Source organism: Trematomus bernacchii, unplaced genomic scaffold (genome assembly GCF_902827165.1).
Source record: "Trematomus bernacchii unplaced genomic scaffold, fTreBer1.1, whole genome shotgun sequence".
NCBI lineage: Eukaryota > Metazoa > Chordata > Actinopteri > Perciformes > Nototheniidae > Trematomus > Trematomus bernacchii.
The window spans coordinates 114,047-129,323 of record NW_022987745.1 but is presented as its reverse complement, the minus strand read 5'-3'; the positions used below and the strand labels follow the sequence as shown (position 1 = coordinate 129,323).

Below are 15,277 nucleotides of genomic sequence, written 5' to 3'. Positions count from 1 at the left end.
CGTGTTTTATTGATTCCTCTGTTTCATTCTTTCCTGTTGTGAGTGTCTGCTTGTTTGCAATGACGTAGCTCAAGCATTTATGCAACTTGATTGAGAGAGAGAGAGCGCGCATGCCAGGAATAATGCAGAAGCGGTGTGCATACAAGATCCGTTTATTCGCCATGCATGTAGGCTTGGCCTAATCAGAATCATTTCAAGTCCAGATTCAATGTTGTTTGCATAAGTAGGCTATATTTTTCGTTTTGTTTATTTAACAAGTTAATTTCAGGACAACTTTGGGAATTTTGTTTGTTTGTTATGAGTTTGAAATAGATTTTGAAAGTGGAGATAGAGAGAGAGAGAGCATTTATGCAACTTAGGCCTATAAATTGTTTATGTAACTTATGTGCCGGAGTGTCCATGGTTTGAGTCTGTGTGTGTGTGTGTGTGTGTGTGTGTGTGTGTGTGTGTGTGTGTGTGTGTGTGTGTGTGTGTGTGTGTGTGTGTGTGTTGAGCGCAGCGCCGTCTGCTTTTTGCAGTACAGTAACTAAAGTAGGACTAAGCATACCGGTAGTTTCTGTAGACCTGTGCCCGTTTTGTGAGTGCACTGCGCATTGTTTGGGATGACCTAATTAAAATAGCGTCCACCCAGTAAAAAAAATCCCCACTACACCACTGGTCATAACTACACTGTAGCTATGTTCGTATGACCAATAAAAGCCTTGAACCTTGAATCTGTTCGGCCTCTTACTTTGTACAAGGCTGCATCTTTTTCCACACTGAGGACAGCAGGAGTATCCTGATGGAGGTCCCTGCTCCCAGGATGAGGTGATGCACTGTCTGCAGAACCAGTGTCCACAGCTAGTAGAGACTGGATCCTTCAGGACGTCCTGACACAGAGCACAGCTGGACAGCTGCTCCTCCACAGGAACACGACTCTTCCTCTTCCCTCTGTGGAGAGGAACACATCCTTTATAGCACTTTACATTAGTGGAGCTGATACTCATCAAGGGTATAGCAGGGTGAAAAATTGTAGATTGATATTTAAAAAAAGTCTGTAACTCTAGATCGTCCGGAGATTCCCAGTCGATGGCGAGATGTGTCTAAAAATAGACGTTAATGTCCTATAACATTTAGTTTAGTTTAGTTTATTTTATTTTTTTCGAGCGTGTAAAACCAAAGAAAATACAAATGAAACAAAAGGTGATACAGACATGATACAGTACTACTATAGTAACATAATCTTCCTGTGCCAGAATAATGCACTTGAACGCATCAAAGCGTTGTGATTGGCCGGCGTGACCCCATGTGTCGGGGTGTGGCTGGTGGGCAGTGGGCACTATTTCGCTGACGTTGTCCGTGGCAACAGGAGTGACAGTCCGCACACACACAAGACCGCAATTATGGCAGAAGCAAAAAAGCCCAAAATATATAATTTTCACTCCGAGTGGGAGGATGATTATTTTTGTATCTATTCCAATTCAAAGTCCATTTGTCTCATCTGCAATGCGAGCGTGGCTTTATCGAAGAAGGGTAATTTAGGAGCGGCATTTAGAAACAGTGCACAAACGCTACGAGACGGAATTCCCTCCTAATTCTGCCCTACGCTCCCAAAAGGTGAGGGACCTGAAAGGACAGCTAAATGCACAGCAGTCCATTTTCACCAGGCCCAACAACAAGAGCAAGGCTGCTACCAAAGCATCTTATCGTGTCAGTCACGTTCTTGCGAAACACATGAAGTCTTTCAAAGACGGCGAAGTTGTGAAAGAAGCATTCCTGGAGGCTGCCGACGCGCTTTTTGGGGACAGTAAAAATAACAGTAGCATTTCAACAGGTTTTTGATATAATAAAAACTCAAGTTAGATACCGTTCTTAATCAGCTGTAAGTTTAGTTTGTTTGAACTGATTCATTATAATTATTGTACAAAATGGTATAAGAATGCAAACTTAAATTGATTATAGTCTATTATCAATTCAGGTTAAGAAACTAGTGTTGCTTGCATCCTATTTTAAAGACATTTCTTTTTATACTCTACTAAAATGCAACAAAAAAAGGGTTTGATTCTATTAATTTAGTCTTTTTTATTGCACTTTGGCAGCAGATTCCTGTGTAGCTTCAGATCTGAGTTGTCTTATTAGTAAAACTAATTTATACTTTTGTAGCAACACTATTTTTATATAATGGCAAAGAAAGGGTTCAGAGTATTTTCTTTTTTTCCTGTGTCATATGTGGCAGCACTGTTCAATGTTTCTTGAAAACATTACCCACTGTAGTATGTGACGTGTGAATAAACTCCAACTCTGTATCAACAACTGTCACAGTCTGCTCCTTCACTCACCTATTTTCTGCATTAGCATTCCTTAGTCACCTGGTAGTCACACCCTGTTTCTCTCTCTCACTGTTACACCCATCAGCTCCATTGGTATATAGGCCCACTTCACGCTCACCTCAGTGCCAGATCGTACTTTGCAGCATGCCAGTCTTTCCCGCATTACCTTCCAGATTGCTCTCCCGGTTTCGACCCTGTCTGCCCCTGACCAGCCTGCCTCGCCTGACCCTGACCCTGCCTGTACCTGCGTCTCCCGTCTCGCTTTCTCCTGGAACCCTCGCCTGTCCCCGACCAGCCCTTTGCCTACTGTCTGCCGGTTTGTCCCCGACCAGCCCTTTGCCTACTGTCTGCCGGTTTGTCCCCGACCAGCCCTTTGCCTATAATAAAGCTGGTTACCGACTATCCCTGGTTTCCCGTGTGTTGCATTTTGGTTCTCAGCTCGTTTGTGACAATAACACTGTTGTGTAACTTCAGTTAAATACGTGTGTAGATTAGAAAGAGGTAAGATAAAGGATCTGCAGTATTTTATGAAGTATTAATCATACAAAGGTCAGTTTTATACAAGTAGAAGTGTGTATTTACCTGGTAGTAGGCTGTCAGTAATGGCTACGTCTCTCTATTTGGACTGGTAGATCTCGGCAGACTGGCAACTTTAAAAGTAGCTCTCGGTTCAAAAAAGGTTGGGCACCCCTGCTCCAGATGATATTTCTTCATGATAAGGTAGATAGCGGCTAGTTAGTCATATCATTATGAAACCACAAAGCTTTGTGTCTGGGTTCATAACATCAGCTGTATTCATCTGGTACACTATAGCATTATAACCCCAATTAACATGGAATTGGCTGTGAATTGGTCAGTGTATGTTTTGGTCATTGGATTTTCTTTTCACAAATGGATATTCAAAAACAAAAAACGACTGGATATTTGATTTTCGTTTTTAAATTGAAAAACCAAAATTGAAATACAAGGCGTTTTTCTTTATCATGGTCAAAAAGGGATTTACTAAACTTAAAAAACGGGATGATTTTCATTTTCTACTTCTCAAAACAAAAACAAAAATCACTAGAAAACAGAAACAAAAAAACTACAGTTTTTTCATATTCTGCTACCGGAAGTTACCTTACAAAATAAGAGCGCAGACGAAACTCACGGAAGTGATTTCAAAACAAAAGCACTCGTAGGCTATGCTAAAATCACACTTTGAATCACTACAGTATCCTGTTGAAGGAACTGTGATTATTATAAACAAGGGGAATTTAGCGATCACAATGAAAACAGCCAAGACACACTTTGAGCCCAGAAAACGAATGTTATTAAGGGCTGTAAATATAATAGTTCTGTCTAAAATGGACAACATTGTTTGGAGATTTCAACTATACAGCGATTCTGCACTGCGGTCACTCAGCCGTCTCTCCAGTTTGTTATTATTTTTTCTGCCATTAGTTCTTCGTGAGATTGACACTAGGCTAGTAGTGAAACTACTCCCACAAGTACTATGAAGTACTTACTGTGTACTTTTCCAGTAATCCTCTGTCAATGTCCCCTCCTGAGAACAAGAATGCATGTTTCTCTGGTATTTTGAATCAGCGTTAAAACACCTTTCTTCATGAGACTGATATTGTTGGACAGAGTACTTTAAGAGGATGGTAGACATGATATCAGCAATACTTCCAGTCAGTAGTCCGGCAGCAGCATTTTTACCCCTTGGAAAGTCTTGCCCGCTATTTAAATTAACTTTGATTGAAGTTAATAACAATATTGATATTATATAGATATAGCATATCATTGATGCAGTCTTTCTGAACACTTTTAAAATAAAATACTGCAAATGAAGAATATTTGTAATGTTCTGCACAGATAGTGCCTTAACTTGAATTTGAAACACGTGGCAAACTTTATTATTATTACAGCAGATGAAAAGATTTGTGGAAGGATCAATTCTTCATGGGCTTCAATGGCTCTCTAGATAAAGGGCGTTTTATGGTTGCTTGTATTATCCTCAGATAGTGGTTTGTTTAAATAACTAGTGACATTTTAATAAATATTGCAAAAAAGGGCTCCAAAAAAAGCATGTATATATATATATATATATATATATATATATATATATATATATATATATATATATATATATATAACCTGGCCGGCTTAGCCCAGTGTGTATTTTTTCAAGCACCACAAGATTCATAGTTTATAAAGTACAATTCTGGGCCATTGATTGTGTCATTTTTCCAAACACATACAGTAAAAATGCCTGTTTTTGTATCCTTAAAATGGTGCAGGAAAAGGTCTTTGCATTGGGTTATACTTAAAGACAGGACTATTCAGTTAAGAGAAGAGAAAAAATGAAAGAAAACTGTTATAATGGGTGATGTAACATTAATGACAGACATAATATGAGGTCCTTGGCACTCAGACTTTAGAGGGGTCATTTTGTGATCATGGGGCATCACCCTTACAGCATCAGGACAATATCATATGGAGTCAGACACTGGAAGTGTGCTGGAGGCGTTGACTGGGACTGATGGAAGGATGAGGCTGATGAGACTGAAGAATCTGCGAGGTACGAATTAGCGGCAGAGGAATAGTTATATATTAAAAGACAGCAGCATCATAAGAGGGCAACCAGAGTGACAGAGTGTCACTTTGCTGAAGGATATTTTGGACCAGCTATCAAGGCCAGACTCTAAAGAAGTTCCAAGGTGTAAAAATGCTGCTGCCGGAGTACTGACTGGAAGTAGTGCTGATATCATGTCTACCATCCTCTTAAAATACTCTGTCCAACAATATCAGTCTCAGGAAGAAAGGTGTTTTAACGCTTATTAAAGGTCCCATGTCATGCTCTTCCGGTTATTACCCGTCCCCTTGTGTGTTATGAAGGTTTTTATGCATGTAAACGGTCTGCAGAGTCAAAAACCCTCAAAATACACCCTGTAGCGAGTAAAACTCTAACACAGAAAATACCTCCTCAAAACGCCTCGTTGGAGATTTCTCATTTTCCATTGTTTACTTCTTGGGTATCGCTACGTAGGGATACCCAGTAGCCATGCCCAGAGCTATGGCCGCACCCTCTGCCAGCCTTTCACGTAACAAACAAGCCCCCAGGAAGTGCGCCGGACTCAGATGAAAATATTTGTGCTGGCCAAACGGCGGTACTACACTTCCTTTTGGTTGCCAGGCCCGGAAACACTTTTTCCCATTGACTTACATGGGGAAAGAGTGGTCTGTAAATCGTTGGATAATTTTTTATCCAACTAAATAAACTACCCAGTATGAACACTTGTATAGCCCTTATTAAAAACATTCGTTCCTCAAGTTGTAAAAATGTGCTAATAACGTTATTCTGTGAGTTATTTCCCTCTGCATTATGAACGCGCATCTAACCCACGGGACCGCGCCGCCCGGCACGTTCATGTTACGTGTTCAGCCATGGGCGTCGCAGCCATTATATGAGGGTGGGACAAGTCCCCCCCACTTTTTCAAATGATTAGTTTAGACCCCCCCACTTTTACTATGCGGAAAGTCCGTGAATCGGTCTATCCACTCGCCGCACTTTGTGTCAGTGCTTTACTATCAAATTAAATCCATTCCACTTGCTTATTGAGAGAATGCCCAAATCAATGAAACTCCGTACCATGTTTTCACTGCTACTTTGTACCAAGGCAGATTCTCACATAGCGCGCGCATGTTCAAGGAGTGTTGTCATAGTTGGACAGCTCAGATCTGTTGTATGAAGCGATGCCGGTAGCGGAGGTAAGGCACACACACCAAATGTTCGGGAAATGGTTAATACAGCGAAAATCAAAGCTGACGATCTCTTGGTTTGATATGTTTTCTCCCCCAGACAACATGGACATAAGAACATTTTTTTCAAAGAAGAGGAAAGTAAGTCATCAGCTGGTAGCAGTTAATCAGTTAACAGTGATGGCGGCGTCTCACTTCTGGAGAGGAGTTTCGTCTTTATGTCATGGTAGAGAGATACCTACTGCTTGGGACTTTGAGTCTTCAAAATGTCCAATGTCACAGACTGGGAATTACTTTAGAGTCAGTTGTATTTACATTCAGTATGACTTGTTATGATTCAATGTGAAAGAGTATACTGCTCAATAAATAATTATCACTTCACCACCTCTCTTGACATCTAGGCACTTGAGAGTGAGTCAGAGGCAGAATACAGGGACAGAGAGAGAGGTCCATTGCTGAGGTGAGTGATGAAAGGGAAATGACAGTTGAGAGTAAATTGTGATGTGGACTCTCATCCCAGGATTTTAAGGAATCAGTGGGGATATTGAACAGGAAACATTTCAGTCAAGGGGCATCATATGACCAATATAGACAGAAGAGCAACATTTATTTGAACTTAACATCTGTATGGAGTCAGATCAGTCTCAATATTAATAAATGCTCACAGAAGGATTCACAAATGTATTTTGCGATTTATATATAAATGACTCTCCACAACAATATCTCTCAATGCACTCAAATATTTATTGTTGTATATAAATGTACAAAAAATGGGCATTTAAACTGCTTTTTATTAATTCAAAGACAGCTCTGAATTAATAATCAAATATGTTTCCTTTCTTTACTACTGGATGAAATTACAAAATGTACCCATCATTTTCCTCATGCTAGTATAGCCACATACAAGTATCAAACCACCTGTTAAAATGCACCAGAATACAGGAAATCTATATATTTTTTTCGCCCCCACACCCCCCGTTAAAAATGTCCCCCCCCACATTCAGGATGCTTCCTACGCCCATGTGTTCAGCACTACGTGCGTTTATCTTTACCCATGGATGCACAAAAGAGTGGCGCAGTCCCTCCCCTTCCGGTGGACCTCCATGGGACCTTATTTCGGAAAAATTATGTATTGAAGTCAATGGAGAGAGAAAGATTATCTTTCGATCCCGTTTGAATTGTGCCACGAATTACACATATGATGTTTGTCAATTTAAAAGATAATTTTGCAAGTAAAAAAAAAAAAAAATGTGTCGTAAAACTGTGAAGTAACACATTTGTTTGTGTGAAAACGCTCAATGAACTACATCTCTGGTCAACCACACACGTCACCAAGATGGCCGTCACTACTGTCTTGTCAACCAAACGATTGACTACCCTCACTATCACCACAATGAAACACGTCCTGAAGAATATCATGCAAAGCTGCCTGCCTGCCTTCCTTTGATTCTCTCTGAACTGCCTGGTCGTTTTAATGTTTAATGTCAACCATTTGTGCAGATAGCATGAAGTAGAGAAGATCGTCGATGCTAGCGTTAGCGTTAGCATTTCTCCCCCGGGCTTAAATTGTGTATTATAGAATGATCACACCGGTGACAGTACTCTTCAAAGGGTTCACGAAATATGACTACTACTCTTACTTTTTAACATTTTGGGTGACTTAATGTTACTTCATGTTAAGGCTAATAAAAATGACAAGGCTGTAATGCTAACTAACGTGCTAGCTACTAGCTAGCTTGATCCAGACACTCCTTTCATCAGACGGGAAGCGAAAGAACGAGCAAGACCCATTGCTGGTATAATAACAACCTGGTACTAAGCACACAGGCATCTTGTTAAAGTTATCTTATCTTAGCCAGCGCCATATAGATAGATTATATCTATATGGCGCTGATCTTAACTATCTCTTATGCCCCTTTCACACCGGCGCTTTTCCAGCTCCGGCGGCGTCGCTTACGTCTCTCTTACGTCGAGGCGTGCAGGAAACTAAACCCACCTCCCCTGAACATGGGTCGACTGAAGAGTCTCGTCATGCCTGCCTACAAGCAGTAATAATAATGAAAAATACGCCGGTAAAATGTGCCTGTAGAAAACGGCTTAGCAAGTAGTCAGTTTAGCTTCGGTTGCTATGCTAACATCACCCATGTTATACCAGAGAAACTTTCATAACAGTGTTGTGATGCCAAACAGCGTCAATTCAGACTGTGATATGTATCAGCTGCTTGTGTGACAGTCAGACAGTGAATACTTTAGAGCCGTGTGAGCTAACCCGGAGCTAACGGGAGAATAAACTCCCGTGGAAGAGCAGCCAGCACTGCAGCGGTCGGTAAATGCCGCTGAAACACATTAATAAACAATGAACCACGGCACTCTGGAGAAAAGTATAAGGTTGGAGAAGTCGTTATTTAATTTAATCTGGCTTCGTATGATTAAAAGCAACACGATCATCGACCCGACGCAGTCCCCCCCCCCCCCCCCGTTGTTGTTGTGAGCTCCGTTGGGGAGAAAATCAGCGATGTAAACGGTGACGTCATGACGCAGCAGCGGCAGCTGGGCGGTGTGAACAGAGCGGGAGCTGAAAAGGGAAACCGGAGCTGAACCAGAAAAGCTCTAGCTAGGAGCTAGAAAGGGAAAAGCGCTGGTGTGAAAGCCGCATTAGTGGAGGAAAACAATTGTGACATCACTTACGCGAGGCTTTGTAGTCTTTCTAGTTACGTATTTTTCATAGTCTTATATTTCAACAGTTTTATGACAAACTGTGACTTTTTTTACATGGAAATGATTTTTTAAGATTGATAAACATCATATGTGTAATTCATGGCACAATTCAAACGGGATCGAAAGATACGTTTTCTCTCTCCATTGACTTCAATACATTATTTTTCCGAAATAAGGTCCCATGGACCGGAAGTAGATGGGCGTGACTTCGCCACTCTATAAGAACGGACCCATATCGCCTTACTGCCAGCCCACGGAGCTGTAGTAATGGATATATTGCACATGTTTGCTGTAATTCATCATTTGTAAAATATTATACTACATGGGCTGTATGATTAAATCTTGTACCGTAAATGTTGTATTAAATAAAGTTAATATTACCGACGTAGATTAACGTCCCTGTAGCTTCTTATTGCACTAAGAAGCTTATTGCACTGTATATATATATATATATACATATATATATATATACATACATATATACATATATATATATACATACATATATACATATATATATATATATATATATATATATATATATATATATATCAAGTTCAAGTTGTGTGAATACACGGGGGATATGAATTTCACATCTTCACTTGATTTGTGTTGCCAGGCACAAAATGGTGTCTGCGCATTGACCTACATGTTATCGCTTCGCACAAATGAAATCTGCTAATGATACATGCAGCTCACCCGGTTATTACTATCATTATACTATACTCTACATCGTTTCTGTACTCTACTGCCCTCGTGTAATTATAAAAGATCTGTTTAAATGATCAGATAATATAAAACTGAATCCACTTCAGGTCAGGTTACAGTAGAAACAGACTCTTACTTTGTGTCTGAGGGTCCAGGTTCATCACTGAAGTACGGAGGTTGCCCTTTAGACCGGTCCCTCTTCAGACACAGACCGCTGGAGACTGGAGATTTGTCCTCTTCCTCATCTTTTGAGTCACTCATCTCCAATCTGAGAGATAAACCAGTAACACTGCAGACAGACAGACAGACAGACAGACAGACAGACAGACAGACAGACAGACAGACAGACAGACAGACAGACAGACAGACAGACAGACAGACACAACCACACACACACACACACACACACACACACACACACACACACACACACACACACACACACACACACACACACACACACACACACACACACACACACACACACACACACACACCACACACACACACACACACACACACACACATTATAATAACACAATAACATTATGTCAATCTAAACCATCATAATGATAAACTTGGTTTCAATACAACAAATCAGTCAGACTTCAGACAGGCTGCTCTCCATGTTGACTGCGCTGGGCTGTCACATATTATGTAACTCTGATGGCTCAGAAACCAGGAAATGGATAAAAAAGTTCACAACATTTGAAGATGTCACTTTCGACTGCAGGAAATAAATACATTTGTATTTACAGATTATTTTCTGACATACAGTTCAACAGAGTAAGTGATGAATGTCTTAAAAACCCGGCAGACTCTGTTGTTAACACTCACCCTGTTTTCCTCCTGCTGCTCTGTCGAGGTGTGAAATGGAGTCTGGCAGTCTGACTTCCTATTTTAACTTTCAACGTTCCTCCCTGTCTGTAGCTCCTCCCTTTGTTTCATAACCAGCCTCATCACCTGGACAGGTACAAACAGGCATTATTTTCAGTTGCTCTCACAGTAAGACGGTTACAAAAACATGTAATGTATAAGAAAGTTAGAAAATATGCAAGCATCTAAAAACAAGCAAGACAAAGTTATTGAAGAAAAAATAATAATACCACAAAGAGAAAAATAAATCAATAAACATCCTGCATTGAAAACCTTACTTGTGAGGTTGTTTTGGGTACTCTAGTGTTAACTGTGCAGTATATTGTTCCATATTATATATATTTGTTTGTGGAATAGTATTACTGATGCATGAGTGCACAAGTTGCATTTTGTAGATTTTTTAAACTCCTTTATATACTCTTGGTTTGTTTATTCTGCAGCAATGCAGATTCTATGAGATCATATATGTGTGTAGCTTTGTCCTGTGAGAACCACGTATCTCAACCTTGTGCCGATGCTTTTTCAAGCTCATCCAAGAGGCTTTTTAAAAGCATAGCTTAAAGAGAACTGCCTCAACACCTAAATAAATACTGGATCCTAGTTCATCATAAACATTTAAAAATCATCTAAAGATACATGGTTATCTCTGGAACATATTACCGCTGCTGTGTGGACGGCCCGTCTACACAGCAGCGTTAAAAAAATCTTCCAACGCTTCTGCCCCTTCACTTTGAATGGGGTGACGTCACTTTGCCTCACTTTTCGCCGAACTGCATTGTGGGAAGCACAGCGGAGATTTCCAGGCATCTTGGGTTGCATTCGAATAGTCCATTTAGCTTAGGAACCTTCCTAACGGAGTGAAATGACCCGGAAGTCCCTCAGTGGCAGCCATGATAAGTGCCGTTCGAATTCTCTAAATTAACAGGAAAGGAGGTTCCAAACTTCCTTTATAACCTCCTTTAGCCTAGGAACCACTGGACCTCCCTAACCGAAAGGAGAGGAGAAAATGCTGCCCCACAATGCCTTGCAGCCGCAGCATTTGCCGTCACACAACAGTCAGCCGTTCACGGAAACAACCGATTATGAACGAGAAATGATATCATGAAAGTTACGGTGCTTATTAAGCATTTTAAAACGTATGTGGTAAGTTGCCAAAGTGCTTTGTTTTGAACGTTCATCAGTATTATAATCAAAAAGAGAAATATGAACGTTAGTTTTTACTGAAAGGATCAAATAAAGTCAACATTTCACAGTCTTTACTGAGCTGTGTGGGCAGTGGCGGCGCCAGGGTATTTTTGTTGGGTAATCTATGGTAGTGCTAACCCATACAGTGGTGGTGCTCAAGTCAGTATTTGCAATTGAATTACATACACGCTATATCGCCCCCCGTGAAACAGTGAAATGCCACACGTGAGGTTTAGATTATTTCCCTTTCTCAATCAAAATGGAACTGTATGAAATAAAACGGCACATCTGTAAATAAAAAGGGATCACTGTGAACGTGACGTATGATAGTACACATTGAAGATCCAATAGGGATACTGAATGGCGGTTTCGATTGATCTCAATCAGTAAGGCATGACGCAGACAACGTTGAATTGCTCTGATTGGCTGTAGGTCTATTCAAATTGCATTCGGAGGCATTTTGATCTGACCGCGGCCGCACTTAACGCCAGAGAATTTCCACACCTTTAGTGTTTAAAACTCCCCCACTACTTAGACTATTCCTTACACGCCTCTTCTATAAGCCCGAATGGTCTCAACCATATTGCATCAGTAACGTGCACTTGTTGTTACAGCAGGATCAGTTTGTGTGTTGTGGATACGACCCGTATATTTTCGCAATCCGTGTTCTCAACATTTTGCATTTTGCTTATTATTTAATTGAATTTGCATACTTTAACATCACTTTTCATGGTGGGGCTAAGGTGGGGCTAAGCCATTTCTTGGTATGGCTGTAGCCTACCCCAGCCATACCCTGGCGCCGCCACTGTGTGTGGGGTTTGTTCAACTTTTAAAAGATGTTTGAATGGTGATATACACAGTGATAGATGTTAAGGACTAACGTTTATAATAAATACATTTGTATTGATTTTAAGATCTTTTCATACAATCATACGTATTGGGATCATTTGTATTAATGTGGACCGGAGGGAGAGGGTGACGAGCATAAGTTTCACTTTCCTTTTTTATTTCAATTCCAACTTTGGTCATGAAGAATATGTTTCTCTGTTGTCCCCGTTCATAAAGCATAAAACAACAGCATCAGAGCACGGTGCAGAATCTCTAGTTGAGTTTACAGTAGTCCCTCGTTCTTATTAAACATCCATGTTGTAGTCCGCTGTATAGAAAACTGTAGTTTCCATAGTTTCCCCACAGCAGCAGGCGCACATTTATGACCTCTGCTGGCGCATCATAAACACGTCGGATAGTGAAAGTGCAGTCGGATTCTCTAAAGTGCCGCAGTCTCTTCTCCTAAATCCTTTTGAATTCTCCTATCCACTATCCATTAACCCCGTGACGTTTCACTCAGAGGTCAAGGAATAGACGATAGGGTTAGAATTTAGGAGCTGTTTTTTTGGAGTATTCGAACGCAACCCCGGATTCAAAAGTTGAGCAATGTTCAATTTTTGAAGCTGAGGTGGAAGCATCAGCCAATCAAATCCCGTTTATGCAAATCTGACAGTTCAAGCGCTAGCCAATCAAACCGCGTGTAAGCTGGGAGTGACATACCGCAGTTCATTTCCTCATATTCCAAAAAATGGAGGAGAAATTAGCGGTAGGGAATCACCCGGTGCTTTATGACCAGTCCCTATTTACCTACCGGGATACAAACCGGAGGAGCCAGGCATGGAGGGAGGTGGCAGAGACAGTGGTAGGTCTTCGCCTGTTTGGGGAGTTTATATCCAGTTTACTTCGGGCTTTTTTTGCTTCGTATGTCGGGGGCGGGAGATTCATGTGATTGGTTGTTGGTCGCGTTGCTCGCAAAAAATCCACAAGCTTCAGATACGCCCACCTCCAAGGTTTTTTTAACGCTGCTGTGTGGACGCTCTAGTGACATAAAACAACTGCATTGTCTCTTGGTGTAGATGTATGCTCTATGAGGAACTACAAAGTACTGAAGCATATCAAATTTAACTCCAAACTAAAGCACATGCCAAGATGTTATGGTCACTGCCAGGAAGCCAGAGAAATGTTCACAGAGTTAAAATACAAACGAACAAGTTAACCTAGAGACCGAAATAAATGTACCTTAAATTAGCGAGAGTGCAGATTGGTCCATTTCAGAATAATATATATGATATGCAGTGGTGGCTGGTGGAAAATATTTTAGGTGGGGCTGTGGAAATGGTGATCAAACAATACTAGAGGGGTCCGGGGGGATGCTCCCCCGGTAATTTTTTTTGAGAAAAGACCCCTTAAATCATGACTTCTGGTGATGTTAGAGGGGGGGAGGGGGGGAGAAGGACAATTTGAGGCTTAAAAATATGAGAAGACTGATCAATACCTCCATAACTTCAGTGTGGTTAGCTATGAATCTTCCAAAACTTCCAAACACCTTGTCCTGGACATAGTTTCTACAGCATAAACTGTGCAACAGTACAGTATGCCCACACAAACTGCAGAACACCGGGGCTTTGGGAACACTGATTTAATTCCCATTTAACCTGTTAAGGGGCTTTTTCCCCCCGTTTTTTTTCTCACGAAACTGTGTCTCAGGGCTTCTTAAAATGTAATAAACTATTCATGTGTCCTACTCAGAGGAAACGCATCGAACTGATGATATGAACCATGTTTACCGAAACAAAACACAAGTCTCACAAGAAGCGTCTAAATGAGCCCTGAGCGAAAAAATGCTAACGCACTCTAGGTATAAATCAATCGATATACTTATCGGATATGCACAAACAAGCTTACAAACTGAGATTCCACATATTCTAGAAATATAAGTATCATCACTGAGCGATCAGAACTCGCGACAGCGGAAGCAAATACAGACATCACACGACGTAGCTTTAGGTAGCAAAACATGGAGATATGCTCACCTTTTGCAGAATAACAATTCTGATCAAAAACGAGAAAAACGCAGCTGAAGGTTAATCCATAAATTAATCCAATGTGTCTGTCACTTTGAAAAATGATTGATGATCCATAATTCCATTTTTATGTCAAAAACGGAGTTTTCATTAGCTGCTAAATGGTAGCTTCCAGAGTGTATGACAGCTTCCTGTTTTGTCTCCTTGGATACGAGTCCAAACCACTCACAGACTGCACCGGGCGCTCACGTAGGAGCCCTGTGACCATCATATTTGACAACGCTGATTGGCTGAAATTATGTTTTCGCGGCATAGTTTACACGTTACAGATAGCAACAGTCAGCTGCTAGTGGCTGCTGCTGCACTGGTTGAGGGCTCCTCTCTTAGCGCCCAGACGAGAGAAGGTACACGGGCAAGGCCAGGCAGGAAACATGTGACTTATCAGTAATTTTACTGATACCAATTATATAATATTTACCTTGTTCATTAAAAATAAAAATAAAAATATATATGTTTTTTAAAATATATTTTTTATTTTTATTTTTATTTTTATTTTTTAATATGGGAAGAGGTGGGGCGGCGCCCCTAGCGCCCCTATGGACCGGCCGCCACTGAATATGTTTTATAATGATTGATCATTAAAGTGTTCTCAAAGCTGGTAAAGGTGCAGCTAGTTTGAATGACTTTGTATACTGCAGGGTAGCTTGTGAATTTACTCCAGGTGGAACTAAAGTCTGATTTAACACTTGATTATATTTCACATCATTCATCCACATCTGTAAAGTAACTAAAGGTATTCAATACATGTAGTGCAGTGAGTTACATTTCCACCTATTGGCCACATTTGTTCGATATCTTGAATCCCTACTTTTAATTACTACTTGA

General features: G+C 40.7%; 1 long non-coding RNA gene across 1 annotated transcript; it reads right to left on the bottom strand.

The window, feature by feature from the left end:
• Window positions 1-886: 886 nt before the first annotated feature.
• Window positions 887-10,406, bottom strand: LOC117496427. The gene is made up of 3 exons (XR_004557283.1): window positions 10,317-10,406; window positions 9,616-9,768; window positions 887-930 (listed from the first exon to the last, which is right to left on the bottom strand). It is a non-coding gene; the product is annotated as an uncharacterized LOC117496427 (long non-coding RNA).
• Between the last annotated feature and the right edge of the window lie 4,871 nt (window positions 10,407-15,277).